General features: G+C 39.1%; 1 pseudogene; it reads left to right on the top strand.

Annotated features, from left to right (window-relative positions):
- The window catches only part of LOC104680057, a 56790-nt pseudogene that overhangs the window by 28678 nt on the left and 4839 nt on the right, over nucleotides 1-23273 (top strand).

Here is a 23273-nt window from a genome sequence, read left to right as displayed (position 1 = left end):
CTTGGACCTCCAGTACTACTGTAATTTTTTGTCATCATTCATAGGTAAAGAAAATGTTAAATTTTAGTTAAATATTAGCATAAAGTAATACTTTTTTTTTCCTGATTCAGGTTAGTGGAGTAGAATTCTTTCCTCATGTCTCTGAAAGTTTGGGATTTTAAAATCAAACTGATTGAGATTTAAGTATCAACATCCTTCTACACTGCATTAATATAAGTTTTCCGAAATTCTGTTTCAGATGGTTGTAATACCTGTGTGAGTTGGCATGAGAACAGACAATAGCTGTAATAATATCTAGCCGAAGGTCACTGCTAAATAAATATAAAATATTGTTAGTTTATTTAGACTTTATGGACAATGCAAGATGCACCCAATGTCCTGAATTTGAATCCCAGCATTGCTTCTTATTATGAGACCTAAGCCACTTTAAATCTCAGTTAACGCATCTGGAATATAAGGGTGATAATATTAATACTTACTCTTCAGCCTTTTTGTAACAAGTACACTGTCAGAAGTGGGCTAGCATGGCATGGACAATAGGAAATACTCAATAAACAATTAATTGAATGAATGAGCAACTTACATCTCTAAATAAAATCAATTCTACTTCTTTGACTCTCACAAATTTCGGTTCCAGTTGAAACTAAAAATTATCCAAAGCGTGACATGTATTTTATCTACTCATGCAAAATCAATGAAAGATAAATAATATATTGACTATTTTAAAACAAAAAGTTAGCATCTGAAGACAATGTCAATTCTCAAGTTAATAAACTCCTTCTGCAATATTTTTACAAACATCTTTTTACCAGATGCCACACTTGTTCTGAAATAATCTGAAGAAGCTGGTTAAATAAGCAGAGCACATTGCAAATGAGAGATCAATGCAATTACAAGGAAAAAAATCTTTTAAATGAACAGATGTAATTACTTGTTTCTTAGTAAATTCTATTTTTATGTATCAAAAATGCAAGTTTCAACATATGAGCTGAGGATGCATAGTTTAAAAATAAACTTAAACATAAATAAATAAATAGTTTGGGGGAAAAAAACACCTAATGAAATGCTAAGTGCTTAATGAATGCGAGGACTAAACATTTATTAAACAGAGGTCCCAGTGATACATAACATAGTGGGACCAGCTAGATTTCACCATCTGATTGTTCAGGAGAGAGACCAATTGCTCAAGCATACCCCAAACTTGCCCTTCAATTAAGTGCTGACTATTGCATTTCTTTCTCGCTTGCCTGTTAGTGCCCCCAGAGTCTGAAAGGCCAGGGTGGATGAAATGTGTTGCATATGTGTGGCACAAGTCTGGCCACCCCAGAGAGCTCTTCCCAAGTCTCTAGCTGATGTTTAACAGGAGAAGAAAACATTAACAGATGATGTGTCTTAGCTTTGCCTGCTGTCTTACTGTCTTCTCTAATGGGTCTCTGTTGGCCAATGATCATCTAACTTTAACTTTGGAAAGCTTCCTGATAGAGTCAAAGGAGGGAGAGCAGGAGAGACAAAAAGGGAGAGAAAGGGAGGGAGAGAGGGGGATTAGAAATAGGAAAGAGAGCGGAGATAAAGAAGGGGAGAAAGAAGGGGAAAGAGATCGACATAGAAAACTATCTGGTGTCATGCTGAGAATTAAGACAATTGGAATGTAGTTCAATTGCAGCCTCTAATTTGCTGTGAAAAATTGAGCAAGTTACTATTCTCTATGCCTTGGTTTTCTGATCTATAAAATGAATCCAGGGAATTAGGCAGCTTCAGATCCTATCTAGGGCTAACATAGTGGTACGCAATACTTAAAAGGCAGTCTTTAATTACAATCTATCCTGCATAGTTACGACCTTACCAAAACAATAAAACCTCTCATAATAAGTCTAGTCTAGGCATTTAGAAAGATGTTTTATTATACCATCAATAATATGGAGAAGGAAACTAATAACAAGCTTGCTATCTGCCATAGATTTTCGTACAGTTCTGCTTTTACATGATGACAGACCTAGAAAGTAGCCTATTTCCATTTAAGGAAAGGTAAAATTAAGTTCACAGGTAAATAACTTGACTAGGGTCAGAATATTAATTAGCAAAGTGAGGATGTGATTCTTTCAATTCATTTGTTCCTTCCCTCAATAAATGTTGCTGAACACCATGCCAGGTAGTTCTCTAGGAGAACAGATAGAGCAGGGAACAAAGTATTTCAAAGATCATATTTCTTTTTCTACTACACTGAAGATATATTCCTGCCAGAATTTCTTGAGAATGTCAAGAAATCACATAATTTAAATTTTCTAAAATACATCAAATATTTGGGAAAAGAGACCTCCAATTCTCTATTATGGTAGCTTTGTAACATTTAGGCTGTAAGTCTGCCAATTTTATATTTCAAATGTGAATTTCATCATGAGAAAAAGTGGATTTTATTAATCTCTTTTCTATACAAGCAAAGCATACATACACTTTTCTCTCCTTTTTTTAAGGGAGCAGCACTAATACCTTACAATTTTTACTATGAAATGATGGAGCATAAATAGAATTTTTGGAAAAAATTAATTATTTCATGTAAAAAGGCAAACAGAAGACCAATATTATTAACAGATTAGTAAAATTATTAAAATGAGCAATTAGAGAACATTAAGATAGACAGTTTACCACATCCACATCCTATTATTCTGTGCACTATACATTAAGCCAAGTACAATGGAGGTTGAAAAGCTCAGAAGAATCCAGATCATACCAAAAGACTTGGCAAGTTCCCTTGACTTCTTTCAAGATTGCTACTACTCTTGAAAACAATAATTACTGTTTATTGTGTTCTTAGTATTTGCCTGACACTGTGTTAAGTGTTTGAAAGTATTGTAGCATTCATCTTGATAACTCTGTCATGTAGACATGATCATAAATTCATTTTATAAATGACAAAGTCTGAGAATTAGAGATGCTGAGTTACCTGCATAAAGGCAGAGAAAAAAATGTGGTAAGGCAGATATTCGAAGCCAGATTCTTCTGAGTCCAAAGTGAATCTCCCAGCATCTAATATAATACTTATTTTGAGATTTCAATTCTACGTAATTAACAGAAAGATTATATTGTTAATATAACATACCTTACATACCTTATTCTACTTTTTATTGTGCTTTGCTTTATTGTGTTTTGCAGATATTGCTTTTTTTTTAAAATAAATTGAAGGTTTGTGGCAACCTTGCATTGAGCAAGTCTACTGGTACCATTTTTTTGAAAGCATTCACTTCATTTCTCTGTGCCATATTTTGGTTATTATTGCAATTTTTCAAACTTTTTAATTATTATTATATCTGTTAGGGTGACCAATCCTCCATTACATTAGGCAAGATCGTCTGAGAGACTCTAGAATATTTCTTTCTTCTTCTTCAAACTTTTTTGAGTGTGACCTGCAGTATGAAATATATTTTTATCGCAACCCAGTATACATATAGATGCATATATTTAGCTGAAACAATATCTCACAGAAGTAATATTTGCCTTTACTACATTGTTAAACTCTGACATTTTACTACCATATAGTATTTTATTTTTTTATATTGCTGGATGCAATGAACTAAATTGGGTTCACAACTCAGTAATAGGCCATAACTTACTATTTCAAAAGTATTGGCTGAAAAAACATTAAGAGAGGTAAATGCTGATAATCTATGTGCTCTAGAGGAAGAGAAGGACTCAGGTAATGTACAGGCCGTGTTAGATGATTGTTAAAAATATGAGGTTTGGACCAGATGCAGTGGCTCACACCTGTAATTCCAGCACTTTGGGAGGCCGAGGAGGGTGGATCACCTGAGATCAGGGGTTTGAGACCAGCCTGGCCAATGTGGTGAAACCCCATCTCTATTAAAAATACAAAAATTAGACATGCGTGGTGGGGCACACCTGTAATCCCAGCTACTTGGGAGGCTGAGGCAGGAGAATCACTTGAACCCAGGAGGCAGAGGTTGCAGTGAGCTGGATTGTGCCACTGCACTCCAGCTCCAGCCTGGGCAACAAGGGCAACAGCAGTCTGAATATATATATCCTCAGGAATAGGAGCAAGCAGGAGTCATTTCCTTTCTTTTCTTTCCTTTCTTTTCTTTTCTTTTCTTTTTTTTTTTTTTGAGACGGAGTCTCCCTCTGTCGCCCAGGCTGGAGTGCAGTGGCGCGATCTCGGCTCACTGCAAGCTCCGCCTCCCGGGCTCACGCCATTCTCCTGCCTCAGCCTCCCCAGCAGCTGGGAGTACAGGCTCCCGCCACCACGCCCAGCTAATTTTTTGTATTTTTAGTAGAGATGGGGTTCCACCATGTTACCCCCAGGATGGTCTCGATCTCCTGACCTCGTGATCCGCCCGCCTCGGCCTCCAAAAGTGCTGGAATTACAGGCTTGAGCGACCGCACCCGGCCAGTCATTTCTTAAAAGAAGAGTTGCCTGGCCTACATCTTTAAGAAGAACAGAAACTCACCTTGCAAACATAGTTCAAGTATATGTGTATATACACACACACACATATCTATGTGTGTATATATATGTCAAACCTCATATATATGTATATATGTGTGTGTATGTGTGTGTGTACATATATATATATATATGAGGTTTGACATAAAAAGGAACGAGATGATGTCTTCTGAAGGGACATGGATGGAGCTGGAAGTCATTATACTCAGTAAACTAACCCTGGAACGGAAAACCAAACCCTGCATGTTCTCATTTATAAGTGGGAGCTGAATGATGAGAGCACACGGATACAGGGAGGGGAACAACACACAGTGGGGCCTGTCTGGGGTCGGGGTGGGGGTGGTGGAAGGGAGAGCATCAGGGAAAATAGCTATTGCACGCTTGGCTTAATACCTAGGTGATAGTTTAACACTCATTGCGACGGTCCGCGGCTTCACTCCTGAAGTCAGCGAGACCACGAACTCACCAGAAGGAAGAAACTCCGGACACGACGGAACCTCAGAAGGAACAAACTCTGCACACACCATCTTTAAGAACCGTTAACACTCACCGCGAGAGTCCGCGCCTTCATTCTTGAAGTCACCGAGACCAAGAACCCACGGAAGGAAGGTGAGTTTACAAACCTTTAGCTAGACACAGAGCGCTAATTGGTGCATTTACAATCCTTTACCTGGAGGGAAAAGTTCTCCAGTCCCCGCCCTTCCCAGAAACCTAGCCCTCTTCACCTCTCACTGGCACTCGCTGCGGGACTTTGCGGCTCCTAACCTGGGCACTCCAGCAGCCCAGAGGGAGCTGGTCCCAGACAACCAAGAGGAAAAGAGAGGAAGCGAGAGAGGGAGACCGACTGGAAGGAGCCAATTCCGGAAACAATAGGTTGATAAGTGCAGGAAACCACCATGGTACACGTTTACCTATGTAACAAACCTGCGCATCCTGCACATGTAACTTCAAACAAACAAACAAACAAATAAATAAATAAGGCTTTAGAATGAAATTGAGTTTAGGGCCATGAAAACAGTTTGGCGGATAAGGAGGGCACAGAGGTGATGTTTGACATCGGAGTAGATAAATTATTTGAAGAGAGAAAAACAAAAAGAATAAAGCAGAAGATGAAAAATTAAACTCTGAGTACCCACAGTTCTGCAGTGGAGAACAGAAGAGGACTTAGAGAAGGTACACTATATATATAGTATTTGTATATGTATATAAATGAAGGATTTAGTAAAGTATCATTTATGATAATCGTTTTTAGAGTCAGAAATATTTTCTTTATTTTACAGTGAAGTTTTTGTTTTAAGATTAATACTATTGGCCGGGCGCGGTGGCTCACGCCTGTAATCCCAGTACTTTGGGAGGCCGAGGCGGGCGGATCACAAGATCAGGAGATCGAGACCATCCTGGCTAACACGGTGAAACCCCGTCTCTACTAAAAATACAAAAAATTAGCCGGGCGCGGTGGCGGGCGCCTGTAGTCCCAGCTTCTCGGGAGGCTGAGGCAGGAGAATGGCGTGGACCAGAGAGGCGGAGCTTGCAGTGAGCCGAGATCGCGCCACTGCACTCCAGCCTGGGTGACAGAGCCAGACTCCTTCTCAAAAAACAAAAAAAAGAAACCTCCTCCACAGAAACACTCATATTGGTGTTTGGGAACTGTAGTCTAATTACATTGACACATCACAGCTCTGTTGCTGTTTCTTGTTATGCCTCTCTCTCTGTCTATGTCTCTACTGTTGTCAGTATGCTGGTTCATTGTGGAGTATAAAATTATTCTTCTCTACGAGCAAGTCGTGATCAGTTTCTTGTCTAAAAATGTTCCTATAAGTCCAAGAAACATGGCTTATTCTGCCATCTTGTGGCTTGTTTTATTATGTTATCACTGTTCTTTGAGAAGTAATGTGTTAAAAGAAAACCAAACCAAAATTTACCCGAAGGTATATTTTAATTATAGTACATACTAAGTGTATTTTGGAGGCAATAGAGCTAGGAAAATAAAAATATGAGGTATATCCTCCTCTTAAGGTTGATATTGGCACCCATTCAGAATATTCCTTCTCATAAAGTTCTGGGAAAAAGAATCATAAATTAAGTAGGAATAAGCCTAACATGAAATGAACAAGATATTTATGAGGAAAATTATAGAACCTTACTAATGAACATAGACTAATGAAGGGATATATTGTAATTGTTAAAAGAAGATTTATTATTATAATATGCATACACCTTCCAAAGTAAGCTACAAGTCCAAAAATATCACAGGCAAAACCCCCAAATAATGTTGTTTGTGTATTTGAATATCATAACTTCGTAGTCGAGTTCAAATGAACAAGAAAATGTGAAACGATAACAAAAGAAAAATGGAAAAGGAAGAGGAGAAGAAAAAGGGCTTGCTTAAGATATAAAATGCACCATAAAATAACAGTCATTAAAAGACACAAAATATGCAAAAGTAAACAAGTAGGCCCATTGAATAGCATAACAAGTCCAGGAAGAAACTCATGAAAAGTATTGACACTCAGCTGATGATATCAGAGACATTTTAAGTTGGTGGGGGAAAAAGAGAGCAAGTATTTCATGAATGATGTTTTAAAAATTTACCATGCATTAGGAAAAAAATAGAGTTATTTTCAACTTTAAGCTATATACCAATGTGAATTTCTTACATTTTGAGAGGTAGATGTGGAAAAAAGTCTATGTAAATATGATATGGCTTGGCTGTGTTCCCACCCAAATCTCATCTTGAATTATAGCTTCTCCCATAATTCCCATGTGTTGTGGGAGGGACCTGGTGGAAAGTAATTGAATCGTGGGGGCAGTTCCCCCATACTGTTCTCATGGTAGTGAATAAGTCCCATGAGATCTGATGGTTTTATAAGGGGAAACCCCTTTTGCTTGGCTTTCATTCTCTCCTTGACTGCTACCATGTAAGATGTACCTTTCACCTTCGGCTCTGAGTGTGAGGCCTCCCCAGTCAAGTGGAACTGTGAGTCCATTAAACCTGTGTTTTTCTTTGTAAACTGCCCAGTGTTGGCTATGTCTTTATCAGCAGCATGAGAACAGACTAATACATTAAATTGGTACTGGTGGACTGGAGTGCTGCTGTAAAGATACCCAAATATGTGTAAGTGGCTTTGGAACTGGGTAACAAGCAGGGGTTGGAACAGTTTGGAGGGCTCAGAAGAAGACAGGAAAATGTGGGAAAGTTTGGAACTTCCTGGAAACATGTTGAATGGCTTTGACCAAAATACTGATAATGATATGGGCAATGAAATTCAGGCTGAGGTTGTCTCAGATGGAGATGAGGAATTTGTTGGAAATTAGAGTAAAGGTGACTTGCTGTGTTTTAGCAAGGAGACTGGTGGCGTTTTGCCACTGCCCTAGAGATTTGCAGAACTTTGAAATTGAGTGATATGATTTAGGGTATCTGGCAGAAGAAATTTCTAAGCAGCAAAGCCTTCAAGATGTGACTTGGGTGCTTTTAAAAGCATTCAGTTTTAAAAGGGAAACAGAGCATAAAAGTTTGGATAATTTGCAGCCTGATAATGTGATAGAAAAGAAAATCCCGGCCAGGCGCGGTGGCTCACGCCTGTAATCCCAGCACTTTAGGAGGCCAAGGTGGGTGGATCATGAGGTCAGGAGATCGAGACCATCGTGGCTAACACAGTGAAACCCCATCTCTACTAAAAATATAAAAAATTAGTCGGGCGAGGTGGCGGCGCCTGTAGTCCCAGCTATTCGGGAGGCTGAGGTAGGAGAATGGCGGGAACCCGAGAGGCAGAGCTTGCAGTGAGCCGAGATTGCGCCACTGCAGTCCAGCCTGGGTGACAGAGAGAGACTCCGCCTCAAAAAAAAAAAAAAAAGAAAGAAAAGAAAAGAAAAACCCATTTTCTGAGGAGAAATAAAAGCCAGCTGCAGAAATTTGCGTAAGTAATCAGGAGACAAATGTTAATCTCTAAGACAGTGGGGAAAATATCTCTGGGGCATGCCAGAGACCTTTTTAGCAGCCACTTCCATCACATGTCCAGAGGCCTAAGAGGAAAAAATGATTTCCTGAGCCTGGTCCAGGACCCTTCTGCTCTGTGCCGCCTAGAGACTTGGCGCCCTGCAGCCTAGCCACTATAGCCATGACTAAAAGGGGCCAAGATACAGCTCGGACCATGGCTTCAGAGGGTGCAAGGCCAAAGCGTTGGCAGCTTCCAGGAGGTGTTGGGCCTGTGGGTGCTCAGTAATCAAGAACTGAAATTTGGAATCTTTGCCTGTATTTCACAGGATGTGTGGAAAAGCCTATATGTCCAGGCAGAAGTTTGCTGCAGGGGCAGGGTGCTCATAGAGAACCTCTTCTAGGGGAGTGTGGAAGGGAAATGTGGGGTTGAAGCTGCCACACAGAATCCCTACTGGGACACTGCCTAGTGGAGCTGTGAGAAGAGGGCCACTATCTGCCAGACCCCAGAATGGTAGATCCACTGATTGCTGGCATCATGCACCTGGAAAAGCTGCAGACATTCAACACCAGCCCACAAAAGCAGCCGGGAGGGAGACTGTACCCGGCAAAGCCACAGGGGCAGAGCTGCCCCAAGACCGTGAGAACCCATCTCTTGCATCAGCGTGACCTGGGTGTGAGACCTGGAGTCAAAGGAGGTCATTCTGTAGCTTTAAGATTTGACTACCCCACTGGATTTTGGACTTGCATGGAGTTTTAGCCCCTTCATTTTGACCAATTTCTCTTGTTTGGAATGGGTGTATTTATCCAATGCCTATATCCCCGTTGTATTTAAGAAGCAACTAACTTGCTTTTGATTTTACAGGCTCATGGGTAGAAGGGACTTGACTTGTCTCAGATGAGACTTTGGATGGTGGACATTTGAGTTAAAGCTGAAATGAGTTAAGACTTTGAGGGACTGTTGGGAAGGCGTGATTGGTTTTGAAATGTGAGGATATTTGTGAAGGGCCAGGGGTAGAATGATGTGGTTGACTGTGTCCCCACCCAAATCTCATCTTGAATTATAACTTCCATAATTCCCATGTGTTATAGGAAGGACCCGGTTGGGGATAACTGAATCATGGGGGCAGTTTCCCCCATATTGTTCTCGTGGTAGTGAGTAAGTCTCATGAGATCTGATGGTTTTATAAGGGGAAACCCCTTTCACTTGGGTCTCATTCTCCTTGTCTGCCACCACGTTAGTTGTGTCTTCTGCCTTCTGCCATGATTGTATGGCCTCCTCAACCATGTGGCACTGTGAGTCCACTAAACATTTTTTTCTTTATAAATTACCCAGTCTTGAGTATGTCTTTATTAACAGCATGAGAACAAACTCTAATACAAAGTGTTAAGGAGAAAATGCAGAATAGTTTTTATAACCATATGGTTGGAAAGCCTAAGCAAAACACAGCCCTACAGCCATAAAGAAAAGGTTTAACATACTTAACTACATACAAATTTTCAATTCTCTGTGATGAAAGACACCATAAACAAAGTTAAACAACAAATGACAGACTGGAAATGATGTTCAGAATATACAAGTGGTTCTATGCATCAATAAAAAACCAGATCAATAGCAGATGGGCAAATTATTTTGACTGCGATTCACTGAAGAAGTACAAATGGCCCCAAAACTGATAAAAGATGTTCAACCTTAATACTGATAAGAAATGCAGATTAAAATTAAAATAAGATATTTATTTGTTTTTAAAGTTTGTAATATTAGGAGTGTATCATACTATGGGAAAATAGGCACCCTCGATACTCTTGTACAGTAATGAATTGGTGAAGCATTTTTGGAAGGCAGTTTGACAGAAACTATAACATTTTAAAATGCACTTATTTTTGACAGCAATTCTACTTCTGGAATCAATCCTAAGGAAATATTCACATACGTGCACAAAGATGTATGTTCATTGTTTCCATTAGTTTTGATAATAGTGAAAAAGTGGAAAATACATTTAAGTAAAATAACTTTCTTCACTTGCTTTCCAAAGCAATATTTTCCTGACTTTCTTCAGTGATTCATACTGAATCTATTTTCTTGGTTCCTGTTCATATTCCCCACCTCCTGTTACAGTTCCCCAAGGCTCAGTTCTCATATCTTTATACTTATTCCTTGGGGGCATCCTTTGGTCTCTCGGTTCTATGACTCAGCATCCACTGTTCACCACTTGACTCACTCTATGCTGATGACACCCCAGTTGATATTTCTTTCTCAGACTCTTCCTCTGACTTACAAACTCTTACATCTACCTACCCTGCTTGACATCTGCTTTTCTATACCTAATATTTATCTCAAACTTTACTTGAAAAACAAACTTATTTTTTCTATATCTTCTTCTTCTTTTTTTTTTAAATTATACCTTAAATTCTAGGGTACATGTGCACAATGTGCAGGTTTGTCACATATGTATACATGTGCCATGTTGGTGTGCTGCACCCATTAACTCGCCATTTACATTAGGTGTATCTCCTAATGCTATCCCTCCCCGCTCCCTGCACCCCACGACAGGCCCCAGTGTGTGATGTTCCCCACCCTGTGTCCAAGTGTTCTCATTGGTCAATTCCCACCTACAAGTGAGAACATGTGGTGTTTGGTTTTCTGTTCTTGTGATAGTTTGCTCAGAATGATGACTGCCCTTAACATTTTTTCCTTCATTTCAACTTTGGTGAATCTGACAATTATGTGTCTTGGAGTTGCTCTTCTCGAGGAGTATTTCTGTGGCGTTCTCTGTATTTCCTGAATATGAATGTTGGCCTGCCTCACTAGGTTGGGGAAGTTCTCCTGGATAATATCCTGAAGAGTGTTTTCCAACTTGGTTCCATTCTCCCTGTCACTTTGAGGTACACCAATCAGACATAGATTTGGTCTTTTCACATAGTCCCATATTTCTTGGAGGCTTTGTTCATTTCTTTTTACTTTTTTCTCCAAACTTCTCTTCTTGCTTTATTTCATTCATTTGATCTTCAATCACTGATACCCTTTCTTCCACTTGATCAAATCAGCTACTGAAGCTTGTGCATGCATTGCATAGTTCTTGTGCCATGGTTTTCAGCTCCTTCAGGTCATTTAAGGACTTCTCTACGCTGTTTATTTTAATTAACCATTCATCTAATCTTTTTTCAAGGTGTTTAGCTTCTTTGTGATGGGTTCGAACATCCTCCTTTAGCTCAGAGAAGTTTGTTATTACCAATCGTCTGAAGGCTTCTTCTCTCAACTCTTCAAAGTCATCCTCTGTCCATCTTTGTTCCATTGCTGGCAAGGAGCTGCATTCCTTTGGAGGAGAAAAGGTGCTCTGATTTTTAGAATTTTCAGATTTTCTGCTCTGGCTTCTCCCCATCTTTGTGGTTTTATCTACCTTTGGTCTTTGATGATGGTGATGTACAGATGGGGTTTTGGTGTGGATGTCCTTTATGTTTGTTAGTTTTCCTTCTAACAGTCAGGACCCTCAGCTGCAGGTCTGATGGAGTTTGCTGGAGGTCCACTCCAGACCCTGTTTGCCTGGGTATCACCAACAGAGGCTGCAGAACAGCAAATATTGCAGAAAGGCAGATATTGCTGTTTGATCGCTCCTCTGAAAGCTTTGTCTCAGAGGGGCACCTGGCTGTATGAGGTGTCAGTTGGCCCCTACTGGGAGGTGTCTCCCAGTTAGGCTACTTGGGGGTCAGGGACCCACTTGAGGAGGCAGTCTGTCCATTCTCAGATCTCAAACTCTGTGCTGGGAGAACCACTACTCTCTTCAGAGCCGTCAGAAAGGAACGTTTCAGTCTGCAGAAGTTTCTGCTGCCTTTTGTTCAGCTCTGCTCTAACCCCAGAGGTGGAGTCTACAGAGGCAGGCGGGCCTCCTTGAGCTGCGGTGGGCTCCACCCAGTTCAAGCTTCCCAGCTGATTTGTTTACCTACTCAAGCCTCAGCAATGGTGGACTCCCCTCCCCCAGCCTCACTGCCACCTTACAGTCGATCTCAGATTGCTGTGCTAGCACTGAGCAAGGCTCCGTTGGTGTGGGACCCTCAGAGCCAGGTGCAGGATATAATCTCCTGGTGTGCTGTTTGCTAAGGCTGTTGGAAAAGCGCAGCATTAGGGTGGGAGTGTCTGGATTTTCCAGGTACCATCTGTCACGGCTTTGCTTTGCTAGGAAAGGAAATTCCCCCACCTTTTGCACTTCCTGGGTGAGGTGATGCCCCACCCTGCTCCGTGGCCTGCACCCACTGTCTGACAAGCGCCAGTGAGATGAACCCAGTACCTCAGCTGGAAATGCAGTAATCACCCATATTCTGCATCGCTCACGCTGAGAGCTGCAGACTGGAGCTGTTCCTATTTGGCCATCTTGGAACCTCCCTGAATTTTTGATCCTCTCTTCCAAATCTGTTCTTACCTTAATCTTTTAGATCTTAGTCAGTAGAAACTTCATCATTCCAGTGGCCCACGCCAAAATTCCAGATGTCATATTTGAAATTTCTTTCTCTCATGTCCTCCATCCAATTTGTTGGCAATGTGTAGAGCCCAGTTATTGGCTGTGCTTTCAAGACGTATGAAGAATCCAATCCTCTCTCACCTCCATTCTTACTACTGTGGTCTGAACCACCATCATCACTTACCTGAATGACTGAAACAGCCTCCTAACGGGTTTCCTGATTTCCACCCTTATCCCTCTGTGGTTTGATTTCAGTAGAGCGGGCACGGTCGCCTGCGCTCTTTCAAATCCTCAGAGCCTTGAGGCGTAGTCTAGACATAGGGCCCATGTTCTTCCTCTTTCCTCAGCCTGTATTTTGTCACTCATTATCTCACTTATTTTAAACTTTTACTCAAGTGTCACTCTTCATATTGAGACTTCCTTGACTACTCTATTAAAAATTACAAGATTCATCACCATCTGATATAGTATATATTTTATGCATTTTTTTTTTGTATTTTTGTTTGTTTGTTTTTTAGATAGAATCTCGCTCTGTTGCCAGGCTGGAGTGCAGTGGCATGATCTTGGCTTACTGCAGCCTCCGCCTCCCTACTTCAAGTGATTATCCTTCCTCAGCTTCCCGAGTAGCTGGGATTACAGGTACGCACCACCATGCCCAGCTAATGTTTTTATTTTTAGTAGAGATGCGGTTTCACCATGTTGGCCAGGATGGTCTCGATCTCCTGACCTTGAGATCCACCTGCCTCGGCCTCCCAAAGTGCTGGAATTACAGGCGTGAGCCACCGTGCCCAGCCTGTGCATTGATTTTCTGTCTCCTCTAAGTGGATATTCTTTTGGCCAGGTTTTTTTTTTTTTTTTGGTTTGTTTGTTTAATTGGCAGGTTTTTGCTTACTATTGTTTATTAATGTACCTCCCATTCTTAAAACAGTTGTTTGGAACACATTAGGTGCTCAGTAAGTATCTGCTGAATGAAAGAGTAAGTTCGTCACTAGGAGAGTATCATAACACAATGATCTTTAAAATTTTGTTCACATATTCCTTGTAAGAGTTTTGTGAAAATATGACATTTACTTTATTTTAATTTCAATGCTATGTTGTAGAATGTGTCACTTCCGATGTTTTTAATATTTACACATTCTTTAAATATATTTTCATCAAAACCTAGGTGCTGTAAATTTACTTACTCAATTTATGGAAATGCCATATAATCTAAACAGCAAAGACAGTTCTAACTTTGCATCAGACAAATTTGACTTCATTTTTAATTCAAATAAATATAGGTTTCAGTGGCAACCATCTCACATCTAAATTCCAAATCTAAGCTATTTCTATTGCCTGAATGAAATAAATGTCACCTCCAAATATGTTAAAACTGTATGTGCCTTGCTCTTCTTGGCCCTTTCCCCCAGGAGCTATGCATTCTCCACTGTCCCTTGATTTCCACTTTGAAATCTTTTACACGTCAAGCAATTGCCTCATAGGTCATATTAAGGATTGGTGAGAAGTGTGCTTTTCATCCACAATGGTGACTGATTGTAAAAGTGAATGGAGAAAAGGAGAGTAGTCAGACCACAGGAGCATTCTCAAGCAAATCAGTTTTAAGGAGAAGTAAATTTGAAAGTTGAAGATCTGGAAACTAATTCCTTGACAAATTTTCATTCCCATATAATCCTTGAAAGTCTAGGAGCAGCTCTGGATACTCAGGCACTCACAACCCATTTTAAAAATAAACTGGAATTCTATGCAACAAGAATAAATAAAGGGTATATCTGTATGTAATTATGCAACCATTGGTAAGAAACAGTTTTAATTGACAAAAGCAAGTGGCATAACAATACTTCCCATTTATCTTTGAAAAATGTTTTTAATCTATATGCACTCATATGTCAGTTCATAGAAGGGAAGTCAAGGAGACATAAAAAGCCATCGATAGTGGGTATCTCCAAGAATGGGTTGGGGGACATGGAAAGAGAGACTCACAATTTTCTCAGTTACCTTTTTGTATTTTAAGTTATTTTTTAAAATGGCATATATTAGTTAAGAAAGATTAAGATTAAGTAAAAGTCTACTAAGAAAAAAATGTAGCAGATTCTGATATTGTAGTGTTGATAACAACTTTTAAAATATTTTCTTAGAGCAGTATGTAAACATTACCAATAGCTTTACAAAAGTGAAAATCAGTTGCAAGAAACTCTTACTTCCCTCTTTCCTTTTTACATTGGGTATTTTCTTTTACTTTTGTTTGATAGTTATTTTATCATGTGCTCTGTTACAGTTCTCTGTGCCTGTATTTGTCTCCCTCACTAGACACATGCTCCTTAAAGGAATATATCTTTTCCAGCTTTGCAATGCCTTCACACAATGCCTGGGGCACAGGTGGATTACAATGAATTTTTGACGGAATTAATGAGTGAATAAATCAATGGAAGTGAATGGCTTATCCCTGTTTTGTTGTCTCCTTGATTTAACAAATGAATTTTGTTTTATCTTGCTGCTTAATATTCTCTTCTATAGTTATTGGATAGTACGTTCTAGACATTTTAATACATTTACAGACATTATCTCACTTTTCTTCTCTATTTTGTGGTGAAGAGCCATGAGCAAAAAATAGACTCAGCTTACACATGGGGAAGTAGAAGTCCACATAGACAAAAAACCTATTTCTAAATTCACAGTCATAGATACCGTAAGCATTAGATTATAATTATTTACCTAGCAGCATGAAGATCCATGTATAAATTTAATACGTAGCCAACAGCTTGTCTAATAGTGCTTCTAATGTGCTATTTGAAGTTTAAAAGGTGTTTAAAAACAAAGACTGAGATTGGGTGCTTTTTCTTTAATAATTAAATATAATTAATTAAATTATGCTTTGAAAGGTATTTAAACAAGCCTTTAGCTAGTTCTTAAAATATTTTAATAACATACCAGAGAGATAGAGAGTCATCTCAACAGATATGTTTGTCAAAGAAAAAAGCAGAAATGTAATTGTTGTGATATGGGCATATGCTTATATATATATGTTTATCAAAGTGAAAGCAAAGTAGAAATTTACAAAAGCAGAAAATTTTTCTTTGTGTTTGAGTTCTGTAGTGATTTTTTTGTTGAATATCATTAATAGCAGCGGTTAATACAATATCAATGAAGCAAGATAACAAAGCCAAGCAGGAAAATGGTAGGAAATTTCACTGCCATTCCCCATGCTCCTTCAGAGATATGGAATTTTGCTCAAGAGAAGCAATAGAGTCATTTCTGAACTATAAATATTACAAAGCATTGTGTGGTGGCCAGGGTCAGGACAAACTCTTAGGTATCTAGGTAGGGCTGTATTTGCCATACTTATTTCAGTCTTTTGTACACAGAAATATCATATTTTCAGTGACAGAATTTAATAGAAAGTAGACTATCATACTCCCAGTAACATATAGAGACCCTAGACCAACAAGTGTGGTCCATTTCAGTAACAGTTTTAAGTTTTTCATTTTTTGAAGACTTAATTACTCAACTGAAATATAATAATTAACTCCCAAGTTTTCCAGAAATATTTTCTGCTACACAAAGACAAATGAGCCAGAAGCCAGAAAATATTAAAAATAAGCTTCAGATTAATTTAAAAGAATATGATTTTTCTTGTAATCAATTAGAGATAAGAAGGAATCTAGGTAAATACACTTACATAGTATACATTTTAATGCTAGACCTAGGAATTCTCATTTCAAAACAAGAATGAGAAAGCAGAAAATAAAATAAAACAAAGAAAATCAAAATACAAACAATAAGAAACGTTTCACAGGAACTAGAAAAATATTATTCAACATAAAGTAGGCAAATAGCTACTGAGGTGCTCATATTATCTCTTTGGAGATCAGTGATGTAATATGATTTATCAGTGCAGTGGAAGATACAGTAATATAATCACCTCAAATTTTGCTAAAAGGATATGGTAAATATAATCTTATTTCTGATAAAACCTTTTAGGAAGCTAGAAATATAAGAGTTGTTATTTTGTTTGAAGAATGCAGTTAGAGAATATAATAAAATATCTTCCCATCAAAACTAAACCCATTGAAATATAATTTTAATAAAATGAAAAAATTCTTAACCACACTCAAAAACATATAAGAGAGCTCTTTATAAATAAGAATTGGAGAGGCATTTCTAAAATAGTAATGCAAAGGAACACCACAGCAAAGGCTGCTGCTTTACTATCATGAATCTGAAACTGGAGCTGCATTGCTTAGAAACAAATTCTGAGGCTTCCTTGCCCAGTAGACAAGTCTAAAGCTAAGCTGCCTTCAAGGTTAGTGTTGATACTATTATAACATCTCACTACGGGAAATTCGCATCATAAAGTGTGAAAATAAGACTTCTTTTGCAAAAAACTAAGAAACTTAAATAATTAGATAATACGAAATCTTTCCAGAAGCACAATAAACTCAAACATTAAGAGAACTTATGGCCAAGAAAGTTGGGATAATAATACAAAGTAAAAAATGAAATATTGAAATATTTCATAATCTTGAAGAGTCAAAGGAAGTAACTTCTTCCAATAAGCAAGAACCACACATTACAAAAAAGATAAAAAACAGTTATGACAAACTAAGAATTCCAAAAAGTGTTTTAATGTACTTTTATTTCAAAAAGTTCAATAGAAAGACTAAAAATGTGCTAGAAAACTGAGCTGAGAAATTTCCTGATGGAGTTCAAAAAAAAAAAAGAGAAAAATATTAAGAAAAAAAAGAAAAATAAAAATATTAAGAAAAAACTTAAAAAAAACTTAAGAAAAAACTTAAAAAATTAAGAAAAAGAAAAATATTAAGAAAAAACTTAGCAGACTGCTAAGATTCAGCTAAAAGAAGTCCCAGAAAAAAGAATGGAGAGACTAAAGGGGAAAGATATTTAGAGAAATGCATGGTCAAGAATTTTCCAAAAGTAAGGAAAGATGACTGTATGCCAACAGTGAATAATCTGAAAAAGAAATTTTAAAAGTAATCCTATTTACAATAGCCAAACATAAAATTAAAAACTTAGGAATTAACCAAATAAGTGAAAGATCTCTGTAACAAAAACTATAAAACAGTGATGGAAAAATTGAAGAGGACACCAAAAAATGGAAATATATTCCATGTTCATGGATTAAAAAAAATAAAATTGTTAAAATGTCCGTATTATCTAAGCATTCTGCACATTCAGTGCAATGTCTATGAAAATACCAATGACATTCTTCACAGAATAGAAAAAAGCTATTGTAAAATTTATATGGAACCACAAGAAAAAAATAAAAGTAAAAAAGCAGAATAGCCAAGGCTATCCTAAGCAAAATGAACATAACTGGAGGAATCACATTACCTGACTTCAAATTATACTACAGAGGTATGGTAACTGAAACAGCATGGTACTGGCATAAAAACAAGCACATAAACCAATGGAACAGAATAGAGAACCCAGAAACAAATTCATACACCTACAGTGAACTTATTTTCAACAAAGCTACCAAAATTAAAAATAAAAAAATTTTGAAAGCTTCAAAATAAAGTTAACACAATTACTTACTTATGAGACAGAGCCTTGCTCTGTCACCCAGTCTGGAGTGCAGTAGTGTGACCTCAGCTCACTGCAGCCTCTGCCTCCCTGGTTCAAGTGATTCTCCTGCCTCAGCCTGTCAAGTAGCTGGGATTATAGATGCCCGCCACCATGTCCAGCTAATTTTTGTATTTTTAGTAGAGACAGGTTTTCACCATGTTGGCCAGGCTGGTCTCTAACCCTGACCTCAGGTGATCCGCCCACCTTGCCCTTCCTAAGTCCTGGGATTACAGGCATGAGCCATCCTGCCTGGCCAAGTTAACAAACTTTTAAAAAGAAAGATGATGGCTAAAATTGAAGAACGTTTTAATTGCCAAGCACCATCAATAAAAAGTATAAGAACAAATATTCACAACTAGAAATAACAAAATGAAACCTGAGGAAATAATAAAATTTAACTTCTAAGGAGAAATTTTACACAGAAGATAAAAATAAACATAAAGGAATGAGAACTAGAATAATATCAGTAATACTGTATTCAAAAAGACAAAGTAGCAACATCTTTATACAATTGAAATAAAATAATTGAATATAATTTTATACCCAGCTAACCTATTTTATCTGAGTCAGTAATTTTATGTATACAATGGTTATAAAGTTGATGATCCTCAGATCCTGTCTGAAAGAGCAAAAAACTAACATCGTCTACCAAGGAAAAAAAAGTTAATAGTAAATATTAAGATGCATTAAGGATGAGCAAGCAAGGAAATAAGTAAACAAGATTAAGAAATCTAAATATTATTTGTCTCAGAAATGGTTTTAAGTGACAAGGGTGTAACTACACCTTTAGGTAATATCAGCATGGGGTTTGTATACAGGTAGAGATAAATAAGATTCTGTCATAATAGTTTTAAATGTGTTTGTCAGTTGTGTAGTTAGGTTGTTAATTTAAGGTCTTTCTAACTTTTTGATGAAGGCATTTAGTGCTATGAATTTTTATGTTAACGCTGCCTTAGCTGTACAGGTCCCAGAGATTCTGCTATGTTTTATCTTTGTTCTTATTATTTTCAAAGAACTTCTTGACTTCTGCCTTAATTTCATTATTTACCCAAATGTCATTCAGGAGCATGTCATTTAATTTGCATGTATGGCTCTGAGCAATTTTCACTGTGTTAACTTCTATTTTTACTGTGCTGTGATCCGAGAGTGTATTTGGTATAATTTCGGTTATTTTAAATTTGTTGAGAATTGTTTTATATCCAATTATGTGATTTATTTTAGAGTATTTACCATGTGACAATGAGAAGAATGTATATTCTGTTGTTTTTGGTTGAAGACTTATGTAAAGGTATGTTAAATCCATTTGATCCAATGTTGAGTTTATGTTCTAAATATGTTTGTTAATTTTCTGCCTCAGTGATCTGTCTAACACAGTGGATTGTTGAAGTCTCCCACTATTATTGTGTGGGAGCCTATGTCTCTTTGTAGGTCTCTAAGAACTTGTTTTATGAATCTGAGAGCTCCTGTATTGGGGGCATATGTACTTAGGATACTTAGGTCTTCTTGTTGAATTGAACCCTTTACCATTATGTGATACCCTTCCTTGTCTTTTTTGATTTTTGTTGGTTTGAAATCTGTTGTTTTCTGAAATTAGAATTTCAACCCCTGCTTCTTTCTGTTTTCCATTTGCTTGGTAATTTTCCTCCATCCCTTTGTTTTGAGCCTATGAGTGTCATTATGTGTGATATGGGTCTCTTGAAGGACAGCGTATCATTGGATCTTGCATTTTTATCCAGCTTGCCACTCTGTGTCTTTTAACTGGGGCATTTAGCCTGTTTACATTCAAGGTTACTGTTGATATGTGTGGATTTGACCCTGTCATTGTGCTGTTAGTTGGTTATTGTGTCAGCATGTTTGTGTGGTTGCTTTACAGTGACACTGGTCTGTGTGTTAAAGTGTGTTTTTTTAATTAGCTGGTAGCAGTCTTTTCTTTCTGTAGTTTGTGCTCCTTTCAAAATCTCTTGTAAGGCAGGTCTGGTGGTAATAAAATCCTTCAACATTTTCTTATCTGAAAATAATCTTATTTCTCCTTCACTTAGCTTAATTTGGCTTGATATGAAATTCTTGGCTGAAGATTTTTTTCTTTAAAAATGTTGAATATAGTCCCTCAATCTCTTCTTGCTTGTAGGGTTTCAGCTGAGAGGTCCACTGTTAGCCTGATGGGGATCCCATTGTAGGTGACTTGCCCTTTCTGTCTAACTGCCTTTAACATTCTTTCTTTCATTTCATTTCAGCCTTGGAAGGTCTGATGATTATGTGTCTTGGAGATGTTCTTGTGTAGATTCTTGCAGGAGTTGTATGTATTTTCTGAATTTGACTGTTGGCCTCCCTAGCAAGGTTGGGGAAGTTTTCATGAATGATATCCTAAATTATATTTTCCAAGTGGTTTGTTTTCTTCTCTTCCCTTTCAGGGATGCCAGTGATCCATAGATGTGGCCTCTTTACATAATCTTATACTTGGAGGTTTTGTTCATTTTTTAAATGATTTTTTCTTTATTTTTACCTGATTGTCTTATTTCAGAGACCCAGTCTTCAACTTCTGAGATTATTTCTCCAGCTTAGTTTATTCTGCTGTTAATTGTTGTAATTGCATTGTAAAACTCTTGTATTATTTTTTATACCTGCTATTTTGTCTTCAGATACTGTATCATTTTATTGTGATTCTTATTTTGCTTGGATTGTGTTTTGTCATCCTCCTGAATCTCAATGATCTTTGTTCCTATCTATATTCCGAATTACATTTCTGTCATTCCAGCCAGTTTGGCCTGGTTAATAACTCTTGTTGGAGAACTGGTGCTGTTGTTTGGAGGACATATGACACTCTGGACATTTGAGTTACCCGAGTTCTTCGTTGGTTCTTTCTCAACTCTGTGTGAGTGTTCCTTTTACTGCAGTGTAGATTGAGTCCACTCAATAGACTTCCTTTCTGGACGTTTTCACTGGGCCAAGGCTTTGTGCAGGTTCTTTATTTGAAGCTGACTTTTTGTCTCTGGTTTCAGTGGGGGCTATGTTAGTGAGGTATTTTGGCATTGGAGCTTTAGGGTATGATCCAGCAGTTGACACCTAGGCTTATTGATCAGTGGGTAGATGCTTTCTTGGTTGTGTGGCTCTCCTGGGTTTCCTCACAGTTGTAGTTGTGTTCCCTCTCAGTGCTCTGAAAGTGGGCGTTCCTCTGCCCCTTGAGTGCTGGCAGTAGTTCATTACTTGGGACTCCTGGGTTGCCCACTGTGTTTATGTTCCTTCCCTAGCTTAGAGGTAGCACAGTGAAAAATCTTAGTACTGGCTGTGGCTAAGGATCGTTTGCTTGACTTGTAGGGGCTCCACCCCGGAGAGATGCAGGTCAGCAATCACTCAGTGCATTCAGCCCAGGATGGAGGGTTTGTGCTGTGGGCCCAAGTCAGGGGTTCCTTGTCTGGTGACAAGCTGTGTGTGTGTGTGTCGGGGGGTGGGGTGAGACCTATGGGAGATGGACTGGCCCCCTCTCCTTGGGTCAACTCGCAGCTTGTTGGAGTTATGGATAAGGCACTTAGGATCTTTGCTTTTTCCTTAGTCTGAGAGTGGCAAAGGCAGTTCCATTGCAGAGGCAGTGGTAGAGAGGCTTTCAGTTGTCCCTGGAGGCTCTGTTCAGTGAGCTGCTGAGTTGTTAGTGGCTCAATAGTTCTGACATGAGGTGGCTGGAGGCCTATAACTGTAGGACTTGCCTGGGGATGAGATATGGCAAAGGGCACCCATGTAATAGTCTGGCCACTTTTCTGTAGGGCTGCTGTAATATGCTTGGGGCCTGCTTCAGTCCCTAGTCATCCTGGATTTTCCAGGACCTGGAGATGTCACTAGTGAAGGCTATGAAACAGCAAAGATGGCAGCCTGTTTCTCCCTCTGCAAGCTTTGTCCACAGACCTGTTGCTGGACCAAAGGTACCTGTAGGAAGTAGCTGGAGGCCCTGGTTGAGGGGTCCCTCCCAATGAGGGGTAACAAGGTTGGGACCACTTAAAAAAGCTGTCTGCCCATGTTTTGGTAGAGCATCTGTGCTGTGCTGGGGATTCACTTCAGCTTCTGGTTGCCTCAGACACTCTGAAGCCCAAAGGCTAGAATGGGTAAATCATAAAAATAGCAAAGATGGTGGCCCACCCCTACCTCTGGGAGCATTGTCCTGGGGGAGTTCAGGTTGCTGTCAGCTGGAGAGCTTGGGCAGGGGTGGCTGGAGGCCCCAGTTGGGAGGTCCTGTCCAGTAAGGAGGAATGGGGCCAGACACCTGCTTAAAGCAGCAGTCTGGCCACATTTTCGTAGCACAGCAGTGCTGTGCCGTGCTGAGGGATCCCTTTCTCCCTGGGTTGGCTCAGACTCTCCAAAGCCTGAAGGCTGGAGTGGCTAAGGCACCCAAACATCAAAGGTGGCAGCTGTCACTCCTGTTGGGAGATCCTTCTTAGGGAGTTGCAACACCACTACCAGTAGTTGGCTGGAATTCCAAACCAGTGGGTCTTATCTTTTGAGGTGCCCTAAAGTATGGCCTGTGAGCTGTTGCTGCTCAGCTCCTTCCTAGGGGTATGTATGGGAGTCTAATACCCTACTTTGCCAGAGCTGCAGCTATTTTTTGCAGGAAAGCCCGAGTATCTAAAGCTCCAGGGTCTCCACACATGCCTGGGTGGCGGCTCTGCTGAGATTCCAGGTAGCTCTGTCTGTCAAACTGAAGACTGAAGGCCCTGGTGGAGGGAGTGCACAAGGAGATCTCCTGACCAGAGGGTTGCAAAAGTCTGTGAGACAAGCGTGGTTTCCTGGGGTCGCGCATTTACTTGCCGCTTCCCTGGGCAGGGGAAGAGCCCCTGGCTCTGTGTTGCTCCAAGGTGGG

The sequence above is a fragment of the Rhinopithecus roxellana genome, chromosome 1 (genome assembly GCF_007565055.1).
Source record: "Rhinopithecus roxellana isolate Shanxi Qingling chromosome 1, ASM756505v1, whole genome shotgun sequence".
In the NCBI taxonomy this organism is placed as follows: domain Eukaryota; kingdom Metazoa; phylum Chordata; class Mammalia; order Primates; family Cercopithecidae; genus Rhinopithecus; species Rhinopithecus roxellana.
This window is presented reverse-complemented; position numbering and strand designations above follow the sequence as displayed.